Below are 27935 nucleotides of genomic sequence, written 5' to 3'. Positions count from 1 at the left end.
TGGTGATGAAGATGTGTCGCACAATCAGGTGTCAGTTCCAAGAAGCAGAAAAAGCTGCAATGTGGATCCTGTCATTGTTGTCAAGATTTCTGTTGATGAGGGATGGGAGGGCATGTGTCGAGGATGCGTAGTGCGGCAGCAGTGCAATGGTTCTGGTCTATGCAGTAGCAGAGATGTTTGTCCTGCTCGGGGTTGGCAGTACAGGAAATACATCAGTTTGGCTGTATACCTAGAGGCTGGTAGAGCATCTTAGCCCCACGTCCAGGTGTGGGGTGGCACCACTTGGCAGGGTAGACTCACAGATGGCAGAGTCCTGGTGCTTGGTCAAGGTTGTTGGAGCCTTCTGTCATAGGAGCTCAAATCAGAAGGCCAGAAAACTAGCCTTGTGGTGACTCTGGGGGTCTGGGTTCAAGTGATGCACATCCATTCCTGCTCACCCAGGCAAAAGGACAGAAGGTCAGCACAGCTAAATAGCAGTCCACAAAAGCAGCAGTCCAGCAGAGTGGCAGTCCTTTCAGCAACACAGAAGTCCTTCTTCCTGGTAGAGCAACCCACAAGTCCAGAAGGGTACTGAAGTGATGGTGCCTGATGCCCACTATTTATGCCCAGTTGTGCCTTTGAATTGGCAGAGAAGCTTCCAGAGGTTTTCCTTTGAAGTCCCCAGGCAAACTAACTACAGGGGATATGAAGACCTTTGTGTATAGGCAGGACATAGCCTATTCAAGTGTATGTTGGTCTGTGCCCAGCTCCTCCCTCCCATCCTGCCAATAATGGCCCATCCAGACACAGCTAAGCTCCCTACTCTGTGAGGCTGTCAAGGGGGAATGCAAAAAGCTCAACTGTCAGCTACACAAAGTCATGTGACCCCGGTACGGGCTACCGGTACCAAATGGCTAAGGCATGAAAAATGCCACATTTGCAAAAGTGGCATTTTCAAAATTGTAATTTAAAATACAACTTCACCATAAGTTAGAATCTGTATTACAATTCCAAAGACACCAAAAATGTACTGATTATCTGCTCCTATATGGAAAGTACAGAATATTAAAGGTAATGAGATAACTCTAATGTTAGTTTAGGAGAGAGGTAGGCCTTGTAGCAATGAAAAATGAATTTAATGTTTTTTTCTACCAGAACATGTAAAACATAAAAGCATATGTCCAACCTATTAAATGCACTGCATCCTGCCTGCTGGGTTGCCCCTTCACTGTGGGCTGTGTAGGGCCTACCCTAGGCGTGACAGATATTAAGAAAGAGTGTTTGCACCTACCAATATGCTTATTTTGCCAGGTTGAAATGTCAGCTAAAAACTGCACATGTGGGCTCCAATGACAGGGGTGGTGCACTTAAATGTCTAGTTTACTGGGTGGCACAGTCAGTGCTACAGGCTCAATAGTAGCATTTGGCACATCTGGTGCCATTTTACTGGGGACCTACAAGTAAATTAAATGTGTTAGCTGGGGATAAGCCAAAGTTAATATATTTAAAGGAGTGAGCACATGCGCTTCAGCACTGGTTGGCGGTGGTAAAGTTTGCAGAGCCCTAAGGCCAGCAAAAAATGAGATCAGCACAAATGGAGGAGGAAGGCAAAAAATATGTGGGAAGACCACACCAAGGCTAACAGGTCTAACACCTTAGTGAGCAAGGCTTGCTTATCCTTGGAGTAAGCTGTTAGACAGTTGCTCTCTGTGCAAAACGAGTAAGTAAAACAGATATACTCCAAGAGCGGACACCACATTCCTGAACACCTTTTTTCAGCGAACCCAGCATCCAATGTGAGAATGAAAGGTATGAACTACGCCCATTGCTACTAGGCACTGCAAGTCTTTTATGACAGTTTGAACATCAGCATTCTTTTGCAGCCGAACCCATAGGAATCTGGACAATGAATCAATAGCAATTGACATGTACCTATAACAGTTTACCGGGTTGATTGGCCCACCACGGTCAGGGTAAATTATGCTAAACAGGCAATTAGAGATATTAAGATGTCTGTGTGGGTTTTGAAGCAGTGGAACATTATATTGATGGTAGATGATACATTGACATATGGAGCCTTTTGGATCAATAAAGTCACAGTCATCTGTTTGTTGAAGCATGGCCAGTGTGTGGCAAATGCGAACCCTTAATGGGCTGTTTTAATTAGTTCTAATCTAACCGGATCGGCTAATGAGTAAGTTGCCTATCTCCCAAACTAGGTAATGAAACCAATGGAGTGTTATCATGATTGACTGTGTATGATTATTTGTGGGAAAAGCAGGCAGGATGCTTGTTACCCTTTGCAGTTGCTTGAATCATTGTCAATATGTTTGAGTCCATCTTGGTTTGAGATCAAGTTACTGCCTCTCTTCTAAAAGAATAAACCTGCACCTTTGGGCTAAGTCACCTACACAGCACCTGCTTTTAGCATAAATTACATAACTTTTAGGGGTTATGAGAAGTTGAACTAGGACCAAAGGAAGCTTGTCTTGAAATACAGTCACCTGTCAAAAGAGGTGTTTATTTTTAATTAGTTTCCATTTTGAATCTCTTAATCTATTCTGTTAACAATATGCAAAGTCAACACTGTTTCCTTGAACATAGTTGAATGTATGTGACACTATTAGTGTGGTAACTGATGAATCAGCCATCTGTAGTGGAAGCTACAAGGCATGAGATTCTGCGAACTGTGCAGACAAACCACCTAGAGTTTTTGGTGTGTGTGTACTACTGTTTTCAAATATTCTCTGTACTGTAGTGCATACCATGGATACATTCTGTTTAATACCAGACGTAGGCTCTGCAGAACTGTCTATATAAAAGCCACTCTTCTAGTCCTCAATTAATAGGATATTAAGAATTTCTGGCATGTTTTTTATATTGAAGAAATTCTTGAGTGTGGAGAGTCAGATCATATTCAAACTATACCTCAACTGCATCACTGATGAGGATCCCATTGAACAGGAACTGTGATGCAAAGTCCAGAGTTGAGGATGTGCCTTGTTTTTGGGTCGATGTGTCTGTGCTGAGGAACTGTAAGGCTGTGATATAGAGTCAGTTATCATCAAGGCTGCTGCTGGGAGGGATGCGAAGGCCAGTGCTGAGGATGCATTACAAAGTGGTAGTCCCAATATGATGCTGGTCTTTACAACAGTTCCGATCAACACAGTAATGGTGATGCATTGGTTCTGCTTTGAGCTGCACAGCATAGGAGATGTGCAGGTTCCACATAATACAGAGAGGACAGTAGAGCACCATAGGCCTACTTCCAAGGGTCGAGGACTGGATTGGATTAACTTTGTAAGGTAAACGCACAGATGTCAGGGCTCAGGTGCTGGGTCAAGGTTGTTGGAGCTTCTGACCTTGAAGCTCAAGGCAAGAGGCAAGCCAACTAGCCCTTAGAGTACCTCTAGGACTCTGGGTTCAGGAGAGGCACTCAATGAAGACAGAGCATGAGCATTAGGAATGCCTACTTTTGTTACTGCTTCACCCGTATTAATAGTAGAAACTATAATTATTAGTTTTCCTTGTGCCAACGGATGCTCTTTCAACATAGATGTGTGCACCACAGCAAAATTCTTTATGGGAGTGAAGAGTGCTTCAGCTGTGGCTCTATTGGAACTGCTTGTCTCTCGTTGTAAACTATCTATGTGTAGCTTGAGAACCTGGAAATAGTTCTAATAACAAGGTTTGTTTTGTTCTCCCTTGTCTGAAAATATTTATTTGCTAACTTGTCTGTTTAGATTCAATGTAAGATGGCTGTATGTTTTTCAGAAAACAGAGGAGAAATTAATTTACATAAGTACTTCACTCACTCACCATACTGTTTCTTCTGAACTTTAGAAATTCTATCACAGCCTGTAACTTTCAAAATGTATTTGGAGGCTGTGCAGTGGCATACTTCTGCAAGAAGTGTGGTACCAGACTCCCACACTTACTGGACAATCAATATCAGAAAAAAACTGATTCAAGTAATCCATATTTTATTATTTAAAGTTAACTTTTTTAACCTTGTGTAGTTAATATTGCCATAATCCAGTCCACCCTAGTCAGATGTTGGTCAAAGTCATCATGCTAGTGTTGTCAGTGTAAGATAGCACCTTTAGATCTTCCTGTAAGATCTCCATAATTCCTGCTGCAAAACAAACAGGACTTCTTAGTACTCACTGGCAATAGTTTGAAACAGAATTGAATCGAAATCCTTTTCAAGAGAAAGAAGTTAAGCACTTACTTTCAGGGGCCGTGTTCTCTCTGAAAACCTCATCTGAAAAGTCCAAGATTGTTTTATATGTTTTCCACCCCAGATTCAACATAAATCCTGCACTATCAGTATTTTGTAAAGCATATGTGTGGGAGTTTAAGTTTCTTTAACCTAGAACTATTCTATATAAACTGTCAGGGTTTAACACTTAGAAAAGAGGGTTGTTAATTTTATACCTACAAGGGGCTATGATGCTTCAGAGGATGTTGAGTCTGTATTTTGTGCTCCCTCTGTAAAGAAATGACATGCGGACTAGATTAATCCCACCCAGCCTGTTTTGTTTTCACAGCACTGGAGCCTGTTTTAAATCCCACTTGTGTGCATGTTTTTCCCTGCGGTCTTCAGGCATGAAGGAGAAAAATGCTCACATTGTTAACTACTGCTCTATGGATGCAGGCAACTATAGTCACTTTTGCTGGGCTGCCCAGAAAATGTGCACCCAAGTCCCTAAAAGTATCTGTAGTTTGGAGGGCATGTTTTGTTTTAAACTAATCCAGCTACTTTCTTTTTTTTTTTTTTTTAACGTGAGTTTGGAGTCAGAACCTTTCTTTTCCTTCTTTCATCGTCATGCCCTCATTCATCTTTAAGCCTTTTATACTTGTCTTTTCTGCAGAACTCACTCTGTCCATTTTTCTGTAACCTTTTACTGTCAGAGTCCTGAAAAGAACTGGAAAAATGTCAATCAGAATACTAATACCTATCTGGCTTTTTCATTTTATTATAGTCCCTCAAACTGTAACCACACCAGCTAGACTCCTGAGTTGGTGGAGAGCTTGTCCTCTGTGTGACTTTTTTCCTACCAGAACCCTCAGTTTCATTTTCTACTTTGAAATGCAGTTTGACACCTCATGATCCTAATGTGTATGAGCCTTCAGACGTATACGTTTCAGAAATTATTTTAGCTGATTTACATTCATGCTCTTGAAAAGGAACCACTGCAAGCCTCTGGTGCATCATCAAAGCTGCTGTTTCTCCAGGGATATTGCTCAGAATGATTGAGGAAACTGGTTCAAAAGTCCCCATTAATTTGATTCCTGGATCTGGAACTGGTGCAGATCCATGCTCCTTATGTATTTGTTTAAATTCATCTGGTAACAATACCAACAAAGGTGTGACATGCTTATTACTATTGATGCACTCAAATACATTTCTGTAAGTTTTTGTCCTCTATGGGTGGCACCATCACTACTGGAAGACACACAGTACAAATTCTTTGCTTGTCTTGAGGTGTTGTGAAGAGGATAGGCTACTTCCAACTTGTTGGATTTATGAGCAATTCAGAAGGCAATTCTGTCATGTTTTTGCAGGCATTTTGCCCATAAGTTCAATATTCATAGTCTGTGGACTGATTGCCTCTATACAGGTTCAGCTGGAACTGATCTACCTGCTATACTATGCTGTATGCATCTTCTGAATCTCAAATAAGGATACATTATATTTGGTATAACAAATAATTCCATAGGTTTTTAATTCTGTTAATTTGGAAAGGTGTGTACCCAGCCAGTATGGGCCACAATGCCCCATCTTTACTTAAAGGACTCCGTCTGACATTCTGATGTATGTGGTATATTACTACTAGTGGTGGGAGTTAAACTCCACTCCGCCAGCGGAGTTCACAGAGTTTTGTCACTCCGCACTTCAATTGGAGCACTGAGTTAGGTAAAAACTCCGGCATATGCCACATAGTGAAGTTTACCTGTGCCTAAATGCATTTTAGCAATGTGTAAAGCACTTTGTTTCAGAATAAGCAAAAGGCCAAGTAATGCACACAGTCTAACCCTTCTCTAATCCACATATCCCGAAAGCTGCTCATGTTCTTTACTCAAAACAAGGTAGAGGTCTCATGCCCACTAGGGTTTTATCCAAGCTACAGGTGTATGATATCATAAAACACAAACTGTGAAATCATCTACTTGTTCAAGCTGTGTTTTGCTTCAATGTCTATAAAACTCTGTACATTTTCAGCAAAGATTGCTCCTAATCATCTCTCCCTCAATGTAAACAGAACTGAACCCTGTTGCCTCCAATGCAGAGGCCAGAGCCTGGGCTGGAGTTCCTCCCCCAGAGTGATGTCATGCCCTCCCCTTCCCTTGACTCTTTGCCAAATCTCCATAGCCTGGAGTTCTTAGCGCTGACCTCTGACTCAGTACTTTGCAAAACAATGAAACTGTACCATTGCTATTCATCCTGATAGTGGCACAAACTTCCTCAATTGCTGGCCTTTCTTTTCCTCCAGCCCACAACTGTGGGGGAGAGGGAGTTCATGGCGGTGGGGAACAGGAAGACAGTCTTCTCCTTTGGGTGAGTGTGGACCTTGTCTACTCTTGGCCCATGTTGTATCAGAACAGAAGCAGGAATTCTCTTACAGTGAACTACCTTTTTAATAAGACTATGCATCTGCAGTGCTTCCTCTTATTATTTGTAATCTGTAAGAAGACTGAGGCTGCTCCTCCTGTTTGTGTCAGAGCATGGCTATGAAGTTAATGGGCATGTGCTATGTGCATTAAAGCTATCATGGGAGCTGCTACAGCAGAGACAGATCGACAGGACTGACAGGCACTGAGATAGCTTTGGGTAAAGTGGAGGCTTTAGGTTGATGTTAGCTTAGAGGGATAAAGCAAATCTCTGCTTTCTTAAACATCGTGAGTGAAAAAGCCTGTTTTTGTGGCATTGTTCAGGCAGCTTTCGTCTCAAGTTGCTTTGCTCTGGTTCAAGGTCGCACAGGTCTTTGAGTGTTTGTTTGGGCCAATGTGCTTTAGTAGCCTGCCATGTTTACAAGTGATTGTACCTTTGAGGTAGCACACAATGGAGCTGCACGCATATGTGCACACACATAGCTGCAGAGAGTTGGTTAAGGGGAACTCTGTGGAATCTCAGAGGTTTTATTTAACTCTGCAGAATTCCGTGGTATACAACTATGTGAATTCCGCCCACCACTAAGTACTACCAAAACAGTTTTGGAGTTCTTGGGCAGAGGGACTTCTAAGTTGTGATATGGAGGGTATTGAACAGAAACAGCTGAATATTTAGGTGTGTGAAAATGTGAGTATTGGCATCTATAGGATCAAACTCCACCCATGGGTAAAACATTTCAAAGGCACATTCAGAATGTGCATGTACAAAACAAGTTACTGCACTCCCTGCATCCTGGAGATATCTATCTTTGTGATGTTGTGTAACTATTGCCATGTAATTTACTCCTATCAACACAGGAACTGCCATGATTCAATAAAGATGACATCCAAAATGCAGAAACCAGAAACTGGAAGTACCCTTTTAAGGGCCAAGCTTGACAAATCCACAGTAAACAGGGGTTTCCTATTTAAACCGAAAGGGTGACCAATAGTCCAATTGATGCCTTTGTTTGTAATAAGTATGTGTTTTGAGTGTCATCAAAAACGGTGTGCCAACTGTCATGACTGGGGTACCCCTCTGATTCTGCAGGGCTCAAATCTCTAATCCCCTGTGAAAAGACTCAGTTCAATGAATCAACATGAATTAAAAATTGTGAGGATAACTCTGAAATGCCCTGAGCCCTGCTAACCAGGACTCAGTGCATAAACCTGGATACTTTTTTAAAAAGTGCATTTTAATAGGCTCATACCCAGTTACGATATGTTAGCTTACATTTAAGTCCCTAGTATACAGCACTATGAGTACATAGATCCTGCAAGTTAAAGCATCGTTCGTGGACTGCAGCACCAGCTGTGCCATCACAAGTGAGACAAAGCAAAAACAAGCTTCCCAGCCTACTACTGCTGGCAAAGCAGTTGTAAATTGCTAAATCACCATTGCTATTTAAAGTAATTGCAAAGCCCAAACCGCCCTTTGTGATAAATATGTCACACCTAAAACCACTGACAAGTACAGGGTTACATGCAGATACCTCAGCTGTGCTAACGTCAGGATGGGACTGCTAAAGTTAGTGCTTCAAGGTATCAAAATAATTATTACCTTAAACTCGACTTGATGCCCAAGTTGAATTTAATACAATGTTTGACAACTTTCTGAAAGTTGCATTTGCTCACTCTTTTGCCCAATTTTCCAGTGGACATTTGCAGATACTGGCCTCACAGCCTTCTGCCCTCCTGGGAAGAAGTGTAAATGACTCCCAGAAGTGGGAACAAAAAAAGACTGCAGTTGGAAGAGGTGTTACTTCTCCCTGTCAGGATGCCACAGAGGGTGAGAGCCCAAAAGGTGAGCTCCAGAGGGGAAGATTCCTTTGAAGGATAAGTGGGGAATACTTTTGTTCAGGTAGATGGGTTGGCATTGTTTACAGAGCGGGAAAACCAATTACCAAACCAGTTATTCCATGTGTGTGTGGCCCTCAGTTAGTTACATCTCTAGGTTTGTCTACCAAGCTCCACACGCCAAGAGAGTGGTTCTGCCATCTTGGGAGTAGGCAGATCACTGTGTTGTAGGATAGTTAGAGGAAGTTGTCATCAGGTGGGAGGGATCCAGGTAGTCCATTGACGGGTGACCATCGCAACCCTGGAGGGAATTTCTGGGACATAAAGGAGACACCCCTGGCCCCCAGAATTTGAGTTACATCTGTACTGGAAAATAGGACCAAAGAAGGAATGCCTTGCTGAGCCAGGAACTGGCAAAGAAAGACTGCATTGAAGTTGGACTGCAACTGCTTCTCCTTGGGCAAGAAAAGAGAGGATTGTGCCTGTATTGCCCTGTTTGTCGTTCCTGAGCCCCAGCCAGAAGAGATTCCAAGAGTCCGTTGGCTAACTTCAAGTTGCAGCACAAGGGCCACAAAAGTTAAGGAAGCCTGTCTTGGTGAGTTGGTTCCTCAGACCACCAGGTAGTTTCTCCTCATTGAAGTCTTGGATAATCAATTATCTATGTTCAAAAGCTGCACCTAAGTCTGCTGGACCCAGGAGAGTTGTTGGAGTGCAGTTTGGTCACCCAGAAGGTGAGTCATTGCCAGAAGAAGGGAACCACTGGTTTCATTGTGACCGGAGAACACTCCAATGGCAACTGAACTTTTGATGGATCCATCCAGACTTCAATTGACATTGACCCCTGTGGCCAAAGTTGCCTCACCAAGACCATTGACCAAGGAGCAGCTCCCAGAAGATCCTCTGAGACCAGACAGTATCCTCAGCACACTACAGCATCTTCAGCATCCTGTATCCCTTGCATCAGGACCATTCCATAAATATTAATGGAAAGTTGCCATTAACACTGTAACACTGTAACTGGACTGGAGACTCCTTTCCTTTCAAGGTAACTACTGTGGGACTTTATTAGTTTCCCTGGTCTGCTCCCTGCATTCAACTTTGATGTGTTTTTCTTGAAAAAGTTTCAGTGTCAAATTTGTGGCATTTCCCAGTGCTTGTTTGCAGTTGAATGAACAGTTGTGATTCATCATTCCTTTAATTATATATATCCATGAAACTCTCATTTGGATCTTGTTCATGTTGGTGTGCATAAATATAAAGTCTATTTTTTTAAATTGGTGTTGAATTTCCAGAGACTCCTGTTTCTTTATTATTCAATTGTTTTGGTGCTGTTTAAATATTTTACACTTCTTTCTTTGTTTAAGGCTGACTGCTTGAATAAGGTTTGACAGACTAGCCTGACTGGACACAAGACAAACTTGTGAGTGTCTTATACACTGAGGCCTCCCAGCCACATCATATAATACACCACATTTCTTCATGGACATCCAGTTGGACTATGTAAGAAATCGGGGGCATTAGTTGAGGGAGCGGAGTAACAACCTCAAATGAAAACAAACCTGATCAAGGCGAGTCCTTAAGGTCATTAAATCAACATGAGTTCAATCTCCTGGTAGTGTGGCACAGAGCAAGCAGTCTTAAAAATCCCAGAACAATATAGTACATTTTAATTAATAAATTGACACCAAAAGCACTAAAACCCAATAAGTAGAACTGGAGGTATGAATTTTTAAAGTTTGAATTTAAAAACCGCAACAAAAGCAATAAGCATCAAACTTGGTCATCTGGTTGCATTTGACTGGACCAGGGTAAGTTTTAAGGCTGCCATTGGTTAAGCGCCCTATCTGATTCAAGAACCAGGTTCATCCTAGACAAAAGTTACCTTCGTTCTCAAAACCTTTCTGGAGCAAAAAGTTATCGGTTGGGGCAGAGAAGCAGTCTGTGGCCAAAGCTGGAATGGATGACAACACGGAGCTGAAGTCCAAGATCTCGGTAAAGCCATCAAAGAAGGTAGGGAATATCCTAACAGGGAAAGTTCAGCTTTCACGAGCAAACAGCCCTTGACATTGATCAGATACAGGTAGTGGTCTGGTCCAGTGAAGCTTCCTAGGTTCAGAATTAAAAACTTTTTGCAGCTTATATTTCCTCACCATGGTATGTAGATGTGGCAGAATGTTTCATTCTGCCCACAGGATTGTTAGAGTTTGGCGACTTCCCATTACTCTTTTAGAGCAGACTTCTGGACACATTTTTCTAATCACAATGTGGATGAATTATTCCCTGCGAGACTCCAGAAATGTGAGCACAAGCAGGAGAAAAAGAGATTTTACATTTCCTAGTGGCATTTTGTAACACACATGGGACTAGATTTACACTTTTTGCCGCAAAACTGTGCTAGCGCAGTTTTGCGTCAACAAAGTTTAGCATCATTTCAAACAGTGCCAAGGAGCCGCAAAATGGATCCCAGAAGCCAGGAGAGACCCCAGGGAGATCCCAGACAACCAGGAACCAGCCAAGAGGACACAGACAAGACTCAAGGGAGAGATATGAAGAAGAGGAAGTGTTGCTTCTGCGCAGAGGAGCATGAAATTCTGGTGAGAGGTGACGGAGCACCAGCATCAACTCTTCAGCACCTCTAAATTGCCAATTGGGAGGAGAGAGGCAATTTGGCATCAGATTTAGGACAAGATTAACAGTGTGGCAGAGATCAGGAGAACTGCCACTGAGTGCAAGAAACACTGGCATGACTGCAAGTGCAGGACAAAGGAAAAAATGCCAAGTGACGGCAGCACTGCAGACCGAGGTGGGAGTCCAGCACCGCAAGAGGACTTGGACGAGATGGAGGAGATGGTTGCAGCCATCATTCCGGAGGAAATCGTCACTGGTATCGCAGGACAGGAAACAACAGATATGCAGGTTAATTTGCATGGGGGGACAAAAATGCCAAAATGTCAAGTGCAAGAAGGGGGAGGCACATACCTACTACACAATGCATGTCAGCCCTGCAAATCAGGCAGTGGAAAGGGCAAAGGGGCACGGCATGGGACTCCCTGCACTGCCCATGCCAGGTGCATGGGCTGTGCAGGGGCATCCAGGGGCACGGCACAACACCAACAACCTTTGTATGGGGGAACACCGTCATGCCAATGCTGCTGGAAATGCTGAAGCAGACCAGGAGGGTATGGTAGACCGTGAACTGGTCTTGTGTCACAGGACAGCTGGTATTGTCAAAATGCTAACTAGAGTACAATGCCCAGTCTCAGACCATTGGCTCAAGTGGCATTTACCATTGACAACAGTTGCAACTACTACCTGTGCTGTGTGCGTGGGTCAATTAGGAAATGGCAGTTAGGTGCCCATGGCACAAACACGCTCGAAATGAGTGTTCAGTATGATTACGTGATCAATCCCCATCAATCCCTATCCAAGTGCAACTCCTGTCAACTGCTCATGTCCATAGACTCAATAACCATCAGGCACTGTCACATACATAATGTACACAGCAGTAATCTCATACCCATGCTGCCCATTCCTGGGTTTACCCCTGTGCCTGTGTCACAATAGCTGCAATGCCACCATGCAAGATCTCAGGTGTCATAGTGCTAAGACAACTGCATTGAGGACATATGTGTATAGGAAGGAAAACACACCTGCACAGTCACAAGAGGAAATGAAACTCTGCCAAGCCCATCAGTGCAATGCAATGTAGCAGACATACGCAAACATCAACTTGAGAAACTACCAACAGCAACACCTGTATTGTCTCATAGAAATGCCATACATGGTGTGGTGCTAGTTCTCAGCACTGCATAGGTGTATGTGAAAAATGATAGACTGGGACACGGCCATATTGTTATGTGTGGTGCTGTGGCATCAGCACACCAACAATCATTGCAAGGCCGCACCATGCTAATGGAAGCAGAGGGAGGGTTGATGAGGACAAGAAGGTGGCAAGCCACAATTTGGACAGAACCCACACCTAGAAGATGTGACGCAGACAATCGCCCAAGCTGACAACACTACATGTGACATGCAGGTGGGGCATAGGGGAGAGAGACTGGAAACATTAATGACAGGAACAATGCATGGGAACCAACATGACAATGTACCACCAATAGAAAGTTAGTGACGTCACATTACAACTGGCACAACACAGACACACTAATTGCACAATATCTCATTGCAGAGGGCGATGGCTCTCCTGTGGATCTGTTTAACCTGGACTACCCTGATGACCAGGATGACCAGCTGACAACCATCAGCCAGGAAACCTTCCAAGATGTCCTGGGAACCCTCCAGAACCACCTCCAGTTGCAAGGAGGAGCATACATGTAGCAGCCATCCCAGAGGACCTACCCATCACCCAAATAGTATGACCTGCCAGCTCAAACACAGCTGAGGACTCTAATGGCACAGGGACCACCTTTGAGAGGACAGTAGTACAGCAGGAGCTGGCCAAGGAGGTGCGGGTAGGGATGCAACCTATGGCAGCTAGCCTCAAGGGGATGCGCATGTGCATGATGATGTCCGCAGAACAGACAGCAGCCATACAAATCACACAATCCCTACTGCAAGGAGTCCAACAGTGTGTGAGGGACCTAACCACTGCTGTGAGGGAGTTGCCACAACACCTGCCCTCCCAATCTTGCTGCTGCATGCATGACAACAAGCTGGACTCCATGCACCGGGAACTGGCCTCCCTCAGGGCAGACATGGCTGCCTACCACAGGGATGTTGCTGCCATACTCAATCAGTAGCTCCTCCTTGCTGCAGTTATGACATATGTAGTTCCACAGATGGCAGCTGCCGGAAATTTGGTGTCCACTTCTCCAACCACTGAAGTGTGTGTTGCCCTCTCAAACCCACCAGCACCACCATCAAGGGCAGAGGAGACGACACACACATCAGAGGAGGAAAATGTGGAACAGATCATGTTCACCCGTAGAAGTACCCGGTAGCACCAGCCCATGCCATATTGGTACTGATTTCTTTTGTCCTGTGCTTTACAGCATGCCAGTGTTGCTACAGTTGGTGACATGCACTCTTCAACAACACACTGTTAAACTTTTCACTATGGACTGCAATTGTCTCTCACTACTCCATTGGCAATTCATGGTCCTCTGCACTGAACAACACTATCTCAGCATGTCCAATTAAATGTCCCTCAACCTTGCACTTGTGTTGCATCACAATATAATGCTTTACACTAATGGGGTCACAGTGCTGGACAGTGGCGGCCGGCAGCTTTAGGAGGGAGGTGGGTGGGCGGGGCACACACACTCATTCTTTCACAGACACGCATGCACATCCAGTAACAACACTCATACAATTCAAACATGCATGCACCAAACGTTCATTTTAAAACATCACACACACTCATTCTTTCACACACACACGCATGCACGCACATCCATTAACACTCATAACACTCAAACATGCACGCGCGCACCGAACATTCAATTTAAAACATCACACCACACACACACACACACACACACTTACCTTCGACATCCAGGTCCCAGGAGTGTTGGGACAGCAGATTTCCCTCTCAGCCAATGAGGGAAAGCAGCAGTCCCAGCCTCGTTACAGAGTGGGATGGGGTCAGTGAGACTGCGGACCCCACCCCACTCTGTGATGAAGTGTCCCTGATTGACACTCGCCCTGGGCATTTCAGGGCTTACACCTGAAGCACCCAGGGAGAGTGTCAATTGGTGACGCTTTGTTCGCCACCAAGGGGAGGGCCTCGAGGCACCTTTGCTGGGCCGAGGAGGTCACGCCCATAGGAGCTGTGACATCCTCAGCCCAGCAAAGTTCAGCTCAGGCAGCCAGGAATCTTTGCAAAACGCGCATGTCTGCTCCTGGCTGGCTGACCTGAACATGAAGAGTGTCTGTCAGGCTGACCTTTGTTCAGCCTGACAGACACTCTTCATGGGGGGCAAAAGGTGGGGGGGGTGGCGCCTCTGCCCTAAAGGGCGGGCCGCCACTGGTCCTGGATTATGTAAATATTGCAGTACAGCACTTTTAAATAAACAGCACCTACACACCCACTTTGTCTCTGTGTAATGTGACACATCTACTTTGCTGGAGATTGGTGACTCATGTAACATGTCTATCACAAAGTGTCAATACCAGAGTACAGAAATAATGTGGGCAGATATCTACGCACAAGGGCCCTGATTTATACTTATTTTGCGCTGCATTAGCGTAATTTGTGACACAAAAGCGGCGCAAACTTACAAAATATCATTGTATTTTGTAAGTTTGCGTGCTTTTTTCGTCAAAAAATGATGCACATGAAGGGCAAAAAAAGTACAAATCAGGGCCAAGGTATATACAAGATGAAAGTCAATGCTGGCCACATCCCCTATAAGCAAGTCATTGTGTATGTGATATTTGCATTAAAACATACATGCCTCACCCACAACATACAGCAAGAATGGCTGTGCAAGTGTGTTTGGCCAATAACATCAGCTGGGAGTACAAGTAAAACACATTGGTGTGACATTTGTATACTTGACCTCTTCTGAAGTTGGCGCTACTCAGTTTAGCAGTGTTGACATGAACTTCAGGCTGCAGGCAGACTTCCCACAGTGTCCAACATCACGACACAGGATCAAAACAATTACAGGTTAAAAAGCACATCTACATGTCCAATACATAGGAACCATAGTCACGTTGAGTGGTGGGTACAATGGATGGCAGATGCATTGAGATTTAGATTTGTTGTAGCTGCCAATGTGACAGCTCAGTTGGAAGTGGGAATTAACTTGTGTGTGTTTTCCTTAAGTAGTGGTGTGTTTACCTCATTTTCATGCCTGCCCTGACCCAGGCGCTAACTCTTGCTGTAAATCGGGTTTACCATAATTTTTCAGGTTCGCTTCCCACCCGCGCAACATTTTTGCCCTGTTCGATAAATATGGCGCTAATGTGTTTGACTCATTGGATGGGAACGCCTACCTTGCATCTCATTGATGCAAGGCGGTTTCACGCATCCTTAAAATGATGCCGACTCCATATTTTTGACGCTAGATGGGTATAGCATCAAAATATAAATATGGAGTTAAGTTTGCGCTGGATTTGCGTAAAAAAAATAAATACGCAAATCCGGCACAGAGTATAAATATGGGCCACAGTTGTGGTCAGAGGGCTGCTTCTTAAGCTTTGATGCAGCTCAAGTAGATTTTTCTACCAAAGCGGAAGGAAAATCAACTCAAAAGGCTGCAGGCTCTTACACACAGCAGGGTTCCATTCATGCAGATTTTTCTTGCTGTTCACCCTACTGATGCCAAATTGCAGTGCAAGCAGTGCGACATAACTATTTCCACCTGTTGGCATAACTCAGCGGAATCTCTGAGTTTTTATGCAACTGAATTTTGTGGAGTGACAAGGTGTGGCTGAAGAAGGCTCAATATCTTAGGATACTAGTCAATGGAGGTCCCACTGAATCAGCTTTGCTCATGCAGAGAAGAATGTAGCAGGAACTGCAACAACTCAATCCAGTGGTGATGCACCCTTGGCGGGTCTGCTAGGCAGGTTTCTCCCTGAGAACCACCTCACGGTGGTTTGTTGGGCAAATAGTTGGCAAAAAGTTACTAAGTCACAGGATTCAGGTACCTTTAGGAGGAGTCCAGTTTAACACCATCCAAGGGCCCTCAATCTTGAGGCCAGCACTTCCGCACCAAACATTACTCCAGCTGAGGCCAGCAGCATTGTCCAAGAAGGTCCAGATGGAACTGGTCAGCTGGAAATTCAAGAAAAGAGCCTCCTCAAACTTGTTTGTTCCTGTAGCCCAAACAGGAGGCCAGCCTTATCACCCTTGAATTCCAAATCTATGTTCAGGGTACAAGAGGAAGAGCAGGTCATGTCTTCCAGGCTCTTCTTAGATATCACGTCCAGTTCTCTCCTATTCTTCCACACTTGCAGAAGTGTTCTGAGGGGAGTTCTGTGAATGCCACATTTATGCCAAGTGCCAGCCTGTGGTTGGGGGAAACTACTGGCTACTCCTTAACCAATGGTGTAAACGTTACTAGGGGAGGGTCTACCCACATTTTCAACAATTACTGTGTGTTCTACTGCAAAGAATTCCACAGTATCCCTCCCTGTTTAAACCAACATGGCAGAACCTTTCTTATCCTGTGTGGAGCTTTTGTGCCCTTCCTAGTGGTGTGGCCAGGGAAAGGAGGAACCCTTCCTCTATGGTTACTCAAAACTGGGTCTGGGGGTGGTTTCTCTCCCACTGAGGTTGATGCCTCACTGTCTAGGGAAACAAAGGATAGGGACTGGCCTAGGTATTAGCTACATCTGCCTTTGACAAGTTAGGCCTCTTTAAAGTGAATTAAGATCTGGGACTCAGCCCAGATGGTCAGCCTGCCAGAGAAACAGAGCACCTCCCAATACCCAAGACCTATGTCTTAGCTCTAGGAGCAAGATAATACCTCATGAATGGGGCTACAGGCTGACAGTTGGAAGGCTCATGCCAATATGCTTCTAGAGGCTTTAGGCAGGAAGCAGGAAATTGTGTAAAAAAATGTTCACAAAATATTAGAAATTTGAATTTACCACTTAATTGGGTTTGTAATAAATATGTTAAGAAGTCCAAGAATTAACTCTGTAGCTGTAACATTGTATCTCTATATTTCCCATGGAACCGCTAGCCTTGATTCACTGGAAGGACATGTTTATCGTTAAAAATTTACATTTTCTACTCTTATATAGCACACACCCATATTTAAGGGGCAGTAGTGCCTACTTAGAGGTGACAGTACTATTTAAAAGGAGGCTTGAAGTCTGGCAAAAGGAGTTATTATGACAGGTCAAATCTGCAGTTTAACCCTTCTTAGCTAGGATACTGTTGGCAGGCCTGCAGTCAGATTTGCACTGTCACAGCAATTGGCAGCACAAAAGGTGCCGCTGCTCACTGGTGACATTTAACTTACAGGCTCTGGGAACACTTTGGTACCATATGCTAGGGATTTGCAGTTCAGTTAAACATATTAGTCAGGGATATGCCAATTTCATTATATTGAGTGGGTGAGCACATTCACTTTACCACTGGTTGGTAGGTGTAAAGTACACAGAGTTCTACTGCCAGTAAAATAATCAAAGTAAATATCTGGGGATATATCCCACACAAGTTAATCATTTCCAGAAGTCTGCGGCCCATTTACAACCAACTGAATAGTACTAGGCAAGTAAAGTTTTCTGGTTGTCGTTAGTCCTACTTGATTAGTACAGGGACACAGTGGGTCTCCAAACTCACTTTCATAAATGAACAAAACACTGAAAAAAAACACTATGAAACAGGAGAAACACCTTTAAATGTTAATCTAAAACTCAAGTCTAGTGCATAAAATATGGATGGCAACAACACAGAACTAGAGAATAAATGCAGCAATGCATGACATAGCCAATGACAGTAACATGAACACACCTAACATGATTAGGACTTTCTTAGAATCCTAACACCAAATCACTATTTTTAAGTGGCATGCTAAACTTTAGCAGAAAGTGAAAATAGTAAGCCTATAAATCAGGTTTCTTAAGATCGGTCACATAGTATACCTTCTCTCACTTCAAATAGTGGTTTAGATATTCTCTATCATGGTTATTTTCCTGGGAAAAATTAGCAGTGCTGGGCTGAAGGCCACTTCATTATTTGTTCCTATTGCAGCCATTACTGAGGCTGGTTGTTGCTGCAAATCAGTGTGAACTCTATCTTGACAGCTCTGTTATGAGGCCCCTCCAATTAATGGTAAAATACCAGGGTTTTTGTAGCATCCGATTGGCACTTTTATCTCCTGTTTATAAAATCAAAAATATTAAAATCTCAATAAGACAAAACAAGTATGATGAAAAATGCGTCCTCGTGATTTATATATCGATAATGGTTTATTCAATCTAAAAATCGGGACTGACAGCCTTCACCTTAAGTGACTATATTGTTATTGCAGCAACCTTAGTGAACCCAACAATATATCAGGCTGGATAGGAGGTAGGCATGATGCTAGCACTTCTGTGTAGGTCTAAAACTTCACACTATTTACAAGAAAGAAATAAAAGAAGGTGCAACCACACAAAAATTTAAAAGATCTCAATGGGAAATGTAACTGTGTTCATGACATGTGGAGACGGCCAAGAAGGTTCACTAGTGTCTAACTAGATCTTAAGACCTGTAGTGGACACAGTTAAACTTTCAGAAACTGCTTACTGTCCTGAAATCTCATTTATTGTTAATTTACCTTTTTTTATCATCCATACTCTTCAGCCAGCACATAGAAGACAAGCTGAGAACAAAGAAGGAAGCAAACACCTTAAAAGCTGTAGGTCTGGAAGAACAGAATAGTGCTTCCACAGCAATGTAGATTGAAGGACAAGCGGTATTAATATGAGCGGGTCCAAACACCGAAATGGTCAACCCATTCTCAGCGAAAAACAAAGGCAGAGGCAATCACAAAAGCATTATCAAAGAAATACTAGAAACAAAACCTCTGCCGTAGCCATATAAAAAATCTCTGCAAGAGGAGACACATCTTTTATTACAAAAGTGGGTGTTCGAGAAGGTTCCATCAAGCCAATGAAGGAGACACATTTATTCCAGATATTTTCTTTTTCTAAAGAAAAGCCAACCCAAACAAATTTGACTGATTTAGATTTATGGTTTAAAGACAAATTGATCACTAAGGAAAAAATTTTGAATATTGGCTCTTCATCAAAAACGGACTACACATAAGAAGATGCGACTGGCTTTGTGCAATATATTTGCAGGATACATACCTTCACATACCTGTTTCACATCCACTCTGAAAGTACTTTAGATTCCTAGTAAGAGACATGCATTACTAATAGGCTGTGCCACCTTTTAGTCTAATTTCAGCTAATTTAAAATTTCTTAAAATGTATTGCAGTAGTCATAGTTCATTGTAAGAAATAAAAAGATCTTTGTTTTTCCATACCTTGATGCCTCGATAAAAGCAGACCCTCAATCAAAGGCACCACAGGAGATCAAGATCACATCAAGATTAGCGGCCAAGCATGGCCTCCAGATTAACTACAACAAACACACAGCTAAACCAGCACAGTGTCTGATATATCTTGGGGAAAGAAGCATACAGACAGTTCCACACTTCAACAACTATCACCACTTCTGGGATTGACAGAATCTTGTTTATTCATAGTATTCAAAAGCAAGGCTATTTCTGAGACCACTATAGCAATGTATTAAAGACCAGTGGTCTCAAAGGGAAGGCATTTGGGAACATTGCACTTGCATACAACTGCTGCTCAAAACTCTACAGCATGGCAGTGTAAAACACAAAACATGCTATTTCGAGTTCTGTTTCATAAGAAAAATCTTGTCCAGACTACAGTCACAGATCCTTATCTGTGAGGATGGGGAGTGCATATGGACCATTTGTCAATCCAGGCCGTATGGTCAGATAAAGGGAAAACTTATCACATGAATCTTCTACAACTGAAGGAAGTGCATTTAGCCCCTAAAGCCTTTTTACTATCCCTCTCAAATACAGAAATACATATTCAAAAGAAAATACCACCACAATGTACGATCCCAACAAACAGGAAGGAATAAAGAGAAGGCAACTGTCTTTGGAAGCTCAATGAGTCATTGTGTCCTAGACAGAGGTCTGACACTCACGGCTTTTCATATCCCAGGTATATAGACAGTAGAAACAGATTTTCTCAGTTGGCAATTAAGAAAAACATGAATGGGTTCTCAGTGACAATGGTGTACACTATATTTTTGTAGAATGGGGTACTCTAATGTTAGACCAGTGAGCCTTAGGTGTGGTTCACCAATGTTTTTGTCTTCTGCTTTTTGCCTTCTCTCCTGTTTGCTGAGATTTGTTTTTGCTGGTCTTAGTACTCCTTGCACCCTATCCCTACTAACCAGTGCTAAAGTGCATGTGTTCACTCCCCTGGGTAAACTGGCTTCCACGTAATTGGCGCATTTAATTTGCTTGTAAATCCCTTATAAAGCTGTACTACATGTACTAGGGCCTGTAAATTAAACGTTACCGGTGGGCCTGCAGCACATTTTCTGCAACCCACTTACATAGCCCTTAAAAAAAATGTCTTAGGTCTGCCACTGCAGCCTATGCGCAATTTAACTCAACGTTTTGGATAGATACCTGAGAAGTATTACCAAGTCTTTTGATGGATTTTGTGGACTACTTCAGAAAAGCACTGAATGGTTGGGTGAGGGGCAATAAAGTGATTGATTTTAATGGGCATTGCAATTTAATTTTAAGAGCACATGCTCAGTACTTCCTCCACAGTGTTACGCCAACTCCTGATTAACAGTAATCTCACTGACCCCAGGGAGGTTGCAGAAGTGGAAGGCCTCTTGGTCAGCACCAGAGCTTCCAAAAGGCTTCTGGGGTGGCAGGTCCCAAAAGGGTGGTCAGGGTCCACACCAGAAGAAAGGGGAGGGACATAAAAACAAATATAAGGAATCCTTTAAAGGTCCCCAAAATTACATGGGAAGGAGACCCAGTCCCAACCTGACTAGAACAGTAATGGGTTTGTGGATAAGAAAACAGGAATGTTTATGTCTAAGTGCTACATGTGTGACAGATATGGGCACCTGAAAGGGCACACCCAAGGGTTGGCCAGTGTAACATTTGGGGAGAAGATTTCCCCAGTTAATGTGTGGGGAGAGGAGAGAATCAGAGTTTAACCTAGTGTCACTCAGTGACAAAGAGATGGTGTCCAAAGCCCATATGCCTTCAAATACCTACATATACAGGCAATGGAACCCAGGAGCTAGTGTGACTACTGCAAGATGTCATTTGGTGTCCTCAGACCAGTTAATCCCCAATATGTTCTACTAGTTTGTAGTAGAAGAGAGCTGTTAGAGCCACTACCCTGTGGCCCTGGTTCCTTTTCAGTGGGGGAGGGGGCACATTTCAGGATCTCTAAAATTGTCTGTTGGGGAATGGCCTGGATCACACTATCTGGAAGGATGAGAAGCTCAGGTCACATCTGGGGATGTTACAGTTGCCTGAATCATAAGGTTACTTTAGCTCTTATACAGGCTTGTTATTCTAGTTTAGGCCTGAAGCTTGTGCTTTTCACTACAGGGCATGTACTTTTATTCTTGATGTTTAAGGAAAAGCTTTATTTTAGTGGAGATGCTTTTATTATTTTATCAGGTTCTCCTTCCTCACAGAATTCTGTTATTCTTTTCTATGCAAAACATTTTAAGGGTGAATTTGATAAGTTAACAAGTTATTACCGGCACAAAGCATTCATCATGTCCCCAACTGTCATATACAGAAATATATGTGTTTTCACGCCGGGACAGTTTTCTCAGAATGCCACATGTTTTATTATAAAACACCTAACTACCCCTACACAATAGAGGGGAATTGCACCCAGTTGCCATTGTGTGCTGCACATCACCTTTGCAGTTTCAGCTGAGACCTGACATATTCTCTCCCTCCATGTTGGAGAATTCTCAGTAGACCAACTGACCTTTTCTTTACCTGGGGTATGGATTTCTTCAGGGGGAGGGGGGCTGATGAGCAGATTAGGGATTACACTGCCATGCTCTTGTATAGATCAACGCAGTGCAGTGAGGGATTCTAGAACCATTGTTGTGACAGTATGGTAGGATTTTTCCAATGTTCGACTTTGCTGATCACTGCCTTGCTTTTATTATGTTTTATCATCCTTATTATCACAATACATTCCTTTTTTACATATAATACAGTGGATTCCATAACACTAATTGAACCTAGTCCTGTTTCTGGTTTGCCTTTGTGTTTGTGAGACCTATATGACTGAGGAAAAGGGGTAAGATCTGTTCCACACAATTTCCCTGAGAAATCTAAGTGTCATTCAAAGGTCTACCACAAATCACCCTTACTCTTGCGTACTGCTGAGGTGCTGGTAGCTGGCAGGAAATGTTAGGCCGACAACTGTCACATGATGCAGGATCAGACTCAGTCCCCCATCGGTGGTGGTGCCGTCCAAATCCAGCAGTCGTGTTACCATAAAAGGAGTCTTTATGACACCGGAGTGAATGTGCCTGACCACAAGATCCACAGGTGCCCGGAAATGCACCTGGAAAATGTCCCTGGTAGCTTCCAAAAAGAGAAAGGGCAAGGGGCGTGGGAAACCAGAGCCTGAAGTGCCCATGGCCCAGGAGGAGGCTGAGCTTGAAGGCACTTCCATGGACCTCCTTGAGCATGTAGGATGGCAAGATAAGGGTGGGCCTACCAGAGAGGAGTTATGTAGAGCTCAGAAAGAGTGCCCAGCTTTAGAAGGCTTGAGATGGCAAGTTGAGGCCCTGGCAGCTGGTGCCACCTCTGGAGAACACCTGATATTGGGAGAAATACCTCCTCTAGAGTGAGCCTAAGGTTCCTGAGCCAGAGCAAATGATGTGTTAATGGTCTCCCAGTGCTACAGAGACTTCCTACTGGGTGTAGCTCTTGATATTCCCTTGGCAGGAGGTCTGTGGCAGGAAAAGGCCTTTGCACGGCTTTTCACCAAATTTTAGGGTTTCCAGATAAAGACAACCTCAGATAGCTTCATGTAGGATATGCCCCACCTGGCAGGCCAGTGGGAGGTCAAGGAAAAATCTTAAGGCTCAGATCAGTGGGCTTGTTGAGAGATTCAACAAGACCTCTAGGGTCATGATTATGGGTCTTACGGAGCCCATGAGGCAGAAGCGGGTAGTCCTGCTACCATACCTGCTTTTTGCCTGTACGGCAGTGCCACAAAAGGGAGTTTGGTGTTACCATTTTATCTCCTCCTGGTGACATCTGAACAGATGAAATAACCTCTCACCACCCACCTATCTTCAAAGAAGCAGGATAGGTCAATGGAAGGTGTCAACCTCTCCCCTAGCTTGATGCCAGAACAGCCTAAAAACTATTGCCAATTGTTGGGGAAGTTTGACTCACTATTCTCCTTCACCCTTGGGCTCAAACATGTGCACACATTGTGGTGAATCCATTTGTTCTTTTTGGGACCCGAGAGTTTAGCTTAGCCTTTTGGCTTGCAGGCCTGTGCCCTCGTCACCTGGTGACTTTAAACCTACTTAGCTTGCTCTTTTTTTTGTCCATTTATTTTATTATTTCTTTTAAGATGGCTGTCGTTGTCTGTATTTTATAAAGATGTTTTGATTTGCATTATCAGTTCCACTCTAAGAAGACATCACTATCTGTGATGTACACTGGTATTAACTGGTCCCTTTCTCACTTACGTGTGATAGGAACATAATGTACACTTCTTGGGGATTGTTTATATAATTGCTGTCACAAGTCTGCCTCCTTATGAGTTGTTTGAAAACATTTCTGCATCAGGGGCTCTAGATGATGATCTGTTTAAATATATCTCACACGGACAAGGTCATTAGAGGGACAGCTTCCTGATGCCATCTATGCTACACGTCACCTTGCTTCAGAACCCAGCCTTTGTGTCACCACGGAGTCGGACCTAGAGACCTCATTCCAAGGTAACGAGGGCTGGGGGGTGCTTCTCATGGACATGGTACTGGCAGATTAGGTTTATCAAACGCAGCTTTCATTAGGTTAGGTCTCTTTGCTAGGAATTTGACATCTTCACAATTATGATTCTTTTTATTGTTCATTATCCTAACCATTGCAGCTCATGCATTTTATTGTAGATTGTAGTTTTTTCAATAAATGTATTGAAAATCTTCCTGCATCTCTTTCACTGTCTGTGTGTGACTGAGACTTGTTGCCAACAAGAGAAAAGGATAACTTCCATTCCACCAGGACTTCCCTGAGAGTTCTTATCTAGAGTACAAGCAAAAGGCTGTCACAAATTACCTTTCACTGTTTGGGTTTTTGGTGAGGTACTACTTGTGAGCCGGGAGGGTTGGGCCAACAGTTGTGACTTAGTCACCTATAAAAAAAAAAGTACTGTCGCCCGTAAACTAGCAGTCTTGCCTATGAGCGAGAGTCCAACTAAGACATGGCACCACAAACGATGGTGTTTTGGCACTAATTTACAGATATCCTGCGTATCTCTTTCGCACAAACAACAGCTACCCTAAGTAACATTATATGGAGACGTCTGTGGTTTTAGGGATAATCCTCCTCAGCTGAATAGGGAGCATGTAACTAGGCTGTAGGTAGAACTCTTAAAAGGACTTTCTCCCCATTTAGTGTCCCATCACTGCATCCATTACTCAACATGGCTAACGCCTTAGACATTTTAGAAAATGTCAGACGCGCATTAAAACAACACTTAGAAGCCCACAAATTAAACAAACAAGGGTGGGGTGTCACATTTATCGTGTAAGCCCCAGAAGCTTACCAAATAGAAACATTTTATTCCTGGGTCACCTTTCCAGAGTAAGATGACAGAACACATATATTTCACACACATAAAATAGCAAACGTACCGCAGCGGTACCAAGTTTATTGGTATTCAGAGATACTGCTTTCCTATCAAAATCATAAAAATTGGTTCAATGGCACCCTACCACATGTAACACAACCCGTGAAATTAGGTCCCTTGAGTAATGACAGACCAACATGGCCTAGGTTTGCAACATATACACCATATCCTACCATACAGACAATGCAAATAGCTGATATGCACACACTTTATAATGAGCTAGTTCAACTTTACAGATGATTACTACAATTCGATATGCAAATTTGAATACCGCTCCCAGCACGGGCAGCACCAGCTAGACACCAACTAGCCGTTACTGGGATTAAACTACAAACAGCATATCCTATCATGGGCAAAGCGCCCATAGAACTTAAGTAGATTCTGTTCTAGATAGCACAAAAAACTAACCAGCTGGAATCACTGTTTCCCCATACGGGAGTCCAAGATAAACATAGAATTCTCACAATGTGCTTGCCATTCGGAATGGTTCCCTGAGTGGATGACTGCACCACAAGGGGTACAATCTTTGCTCCAATTTACACTACCAAGCATGGTAATCCAGACACTTGCCAAAAGTGTTAAAACAAATGCAAAATTAGCACTAGGCTGCTTCAGCCCTGAATTTAGGGAAGAAACTGATGCGTAATTTTGACACAGTCTCCTGAATAATAATAAGTAACATTAATGGGGGAGAGGTAGCATTGGCCATACACCAGCGGATCCAGGAGATTCCACAATTATAACAGGAGCGTCAACTACCAAACATTATTTCTGAAACCTATACTAGTATGGGACAGGTTAGTTTGGGAGTCAAGCCAAAGAAGCATGAAATTCACAATATCACACCAATGGATGGTATTAAACAAGCACAAGAGGGTTCTACAAAATGCTGGAATACACAAAAACAAAATAAAGACAGATGAGGTCAGAAGGCAGACTCTCTGCATCTGGAAAGCTCCAAAAGGAGACATAATCTCAGAAATAGAGAAACTTTAAATGCTCCTGACAGATATACTGATTCACGTCTCTTTCATTCCTTTGAGGACATAGGATAGATGGAGTAAAAGAGTGTGCCAGTAAGAGCAACACCCTAACTACGTGAAACAGAAGAAAGACTTACTGCAGGTCTTCAGACAAGAAAGAAGACAAATCCCCACAAAAATATCCACAATTTAAAAAGAAAAAGGTGGCAACAATTTCTATAAGACATTCCAGCAAACTTGAGAACATTTCTGAGGAACAAGACGTGGGCAGTGAACCTGCTGGACAGCACAGCAGAAGTCAGAATATGTCACTAGAGTCTGAAAGATCTGGATGCAACAGCAACAAATGACTTTCTTGCAGTCGAGACTGACGATGGGCGCATTCTCACACCAGACAGGGTTTCTGATTTAAATATCCAAATTTAGGGAGACAGAGTGCACAATAAGTGTAATTTTTTGGGAAGAACTTAATTGTGATATCCTATTGGCAGAAAAAGACTGGCCACCTGAATTCGTCTGCAAGCTCCCACATGGGGAAGAGGTCATTTTGCCTTCTTTATTTGATCTTGTTCCGGAGGCAGTAAAAGAAACTACTCTGTTGACTGAGCTTTGATGCAGGGACTTGTGCTATGCTACAACAATGTAGGGTTGGACAAGGATTCCCCCCAATATCCTGTTAAACATGAGGCTAAGGCTCCATGGAGAGGTTCTCACTCAGCTCGCGTACCAGGAAGTAAAAGAGTCCTGTGTCTCTGCAATGAATAACCTGTTGTTCCCTGTTGCAAAACCAGCCTATTGGTATAGAATAGTCCTAGATTACAGACACTTAAACAACCATACATGCACATTTGCAATACAAAATGCACACAGCACCACACTGCTTAACCACATAGTGCAATCTATCTCACAGATGACGACCTCAACATTCATCTTGCCAGGGTTGATCGGATCGTTTTAGGGTTCACAGCCCTTGGCTATAAATTTTATTTAAAAATAATTAAATCAAATAAAATAGCCTTTCTCACTGTATTGTTCCTGGGATACAAGCTATCACATGAGGGCAAGAGCCTGGCCCCACACTTTCTAAAAAAAAAAATGTACTCTACTTCAACCACCAAACTCAAATAAGAAACTGCAGTCTTTACTTTGTTTCTTTAACTTTGGCAGAACTTACATTCTAGATTATGCACAACACATAAAACTACTGTATGATTTAATTAACCCAGATTTCTCAAGCAGACACTGCACAGTTGAACAAAACGTGCATCCTTAGAGGATTGCAGCAAGACCTACTAGAAGGAAAACACTTGTGACAACAAAACAAATTTGGTCATCAAAATAATTGCTGGTGCCATTGGGTTCACATATGTCACCTTAAGTAGGGTGACACTGTGCCCATAGCATATATATCACATTTATACTCAAATGAAGAACAACACTTTGCACCCACAAAAACAATTCTGACCGCTGTACAGAAGGGCTGTCATCAAGGAGAGGCCACTTGCCCAAGGGAAACACATTATTGTTGTTACCCTGGTGTCAGCCTTAAAAGCTGTCACCAAAGCAAGCATTCCTAATGCTAAAGCATTACATCCACATTGGATTCAATGGGCAATATACCCGACTACTACTGATGTGGACTACATTTTTGACGCAAAACTTCAAACGCAATAATTTCTCCAATACGAGCAGGAATACCCTGCACCTCTTAACATCTTGCCACTTGACAGATACCAAACTGGCATTTACACTGATGGTTGAGCACAACCAGCTATAGGTACAAAACATCAATACCCAGCTGTTTGCGCAGCTGTGAGCAGAGTGATGAAGGATGGTGTATCCCACGCTCATAATACCTACAAGAAGATCCTGGGGACTGCACAGCACAGTTGGCTGAACTTAAAGCTCTTATCTTGGCACTGGAACCTATGGATCCAGGACACCGCACATTGATTGTATGTGATTCATACTACTGTGTCCAGTCCTACAAAGATTATCTCAAACATTGGCACTTCAACAGGTTCAGAGGCTCAAAGGAGAACACCATAATACACAGAACTCTGTGGGGGAGGGTAGCTGCCCTTAAGGATAAGCTACCAGATGCTCAGGTAGTCCATACACTGGGCCACCAAT

The sequence above is a fragment of the Pleurodeles waltl genome, chromosome 12, assembly GCF_031143425.1.
Source record: "Pleurodeles waltl isolate 20211129_DDA chromosome 12, aPleWal1.hap1.20221129, whole genome shotgun sequence".
In the NCBI taxonomy this organism is placed as follows: Eukaryota; Metazoa; Chordata; class Amphibia; order Caudata; family Salamandridae; genus Pleurodeles; species Pleurodeles waltl.
Note: the sequence above shows the minus strand (reverse complement) of the source record.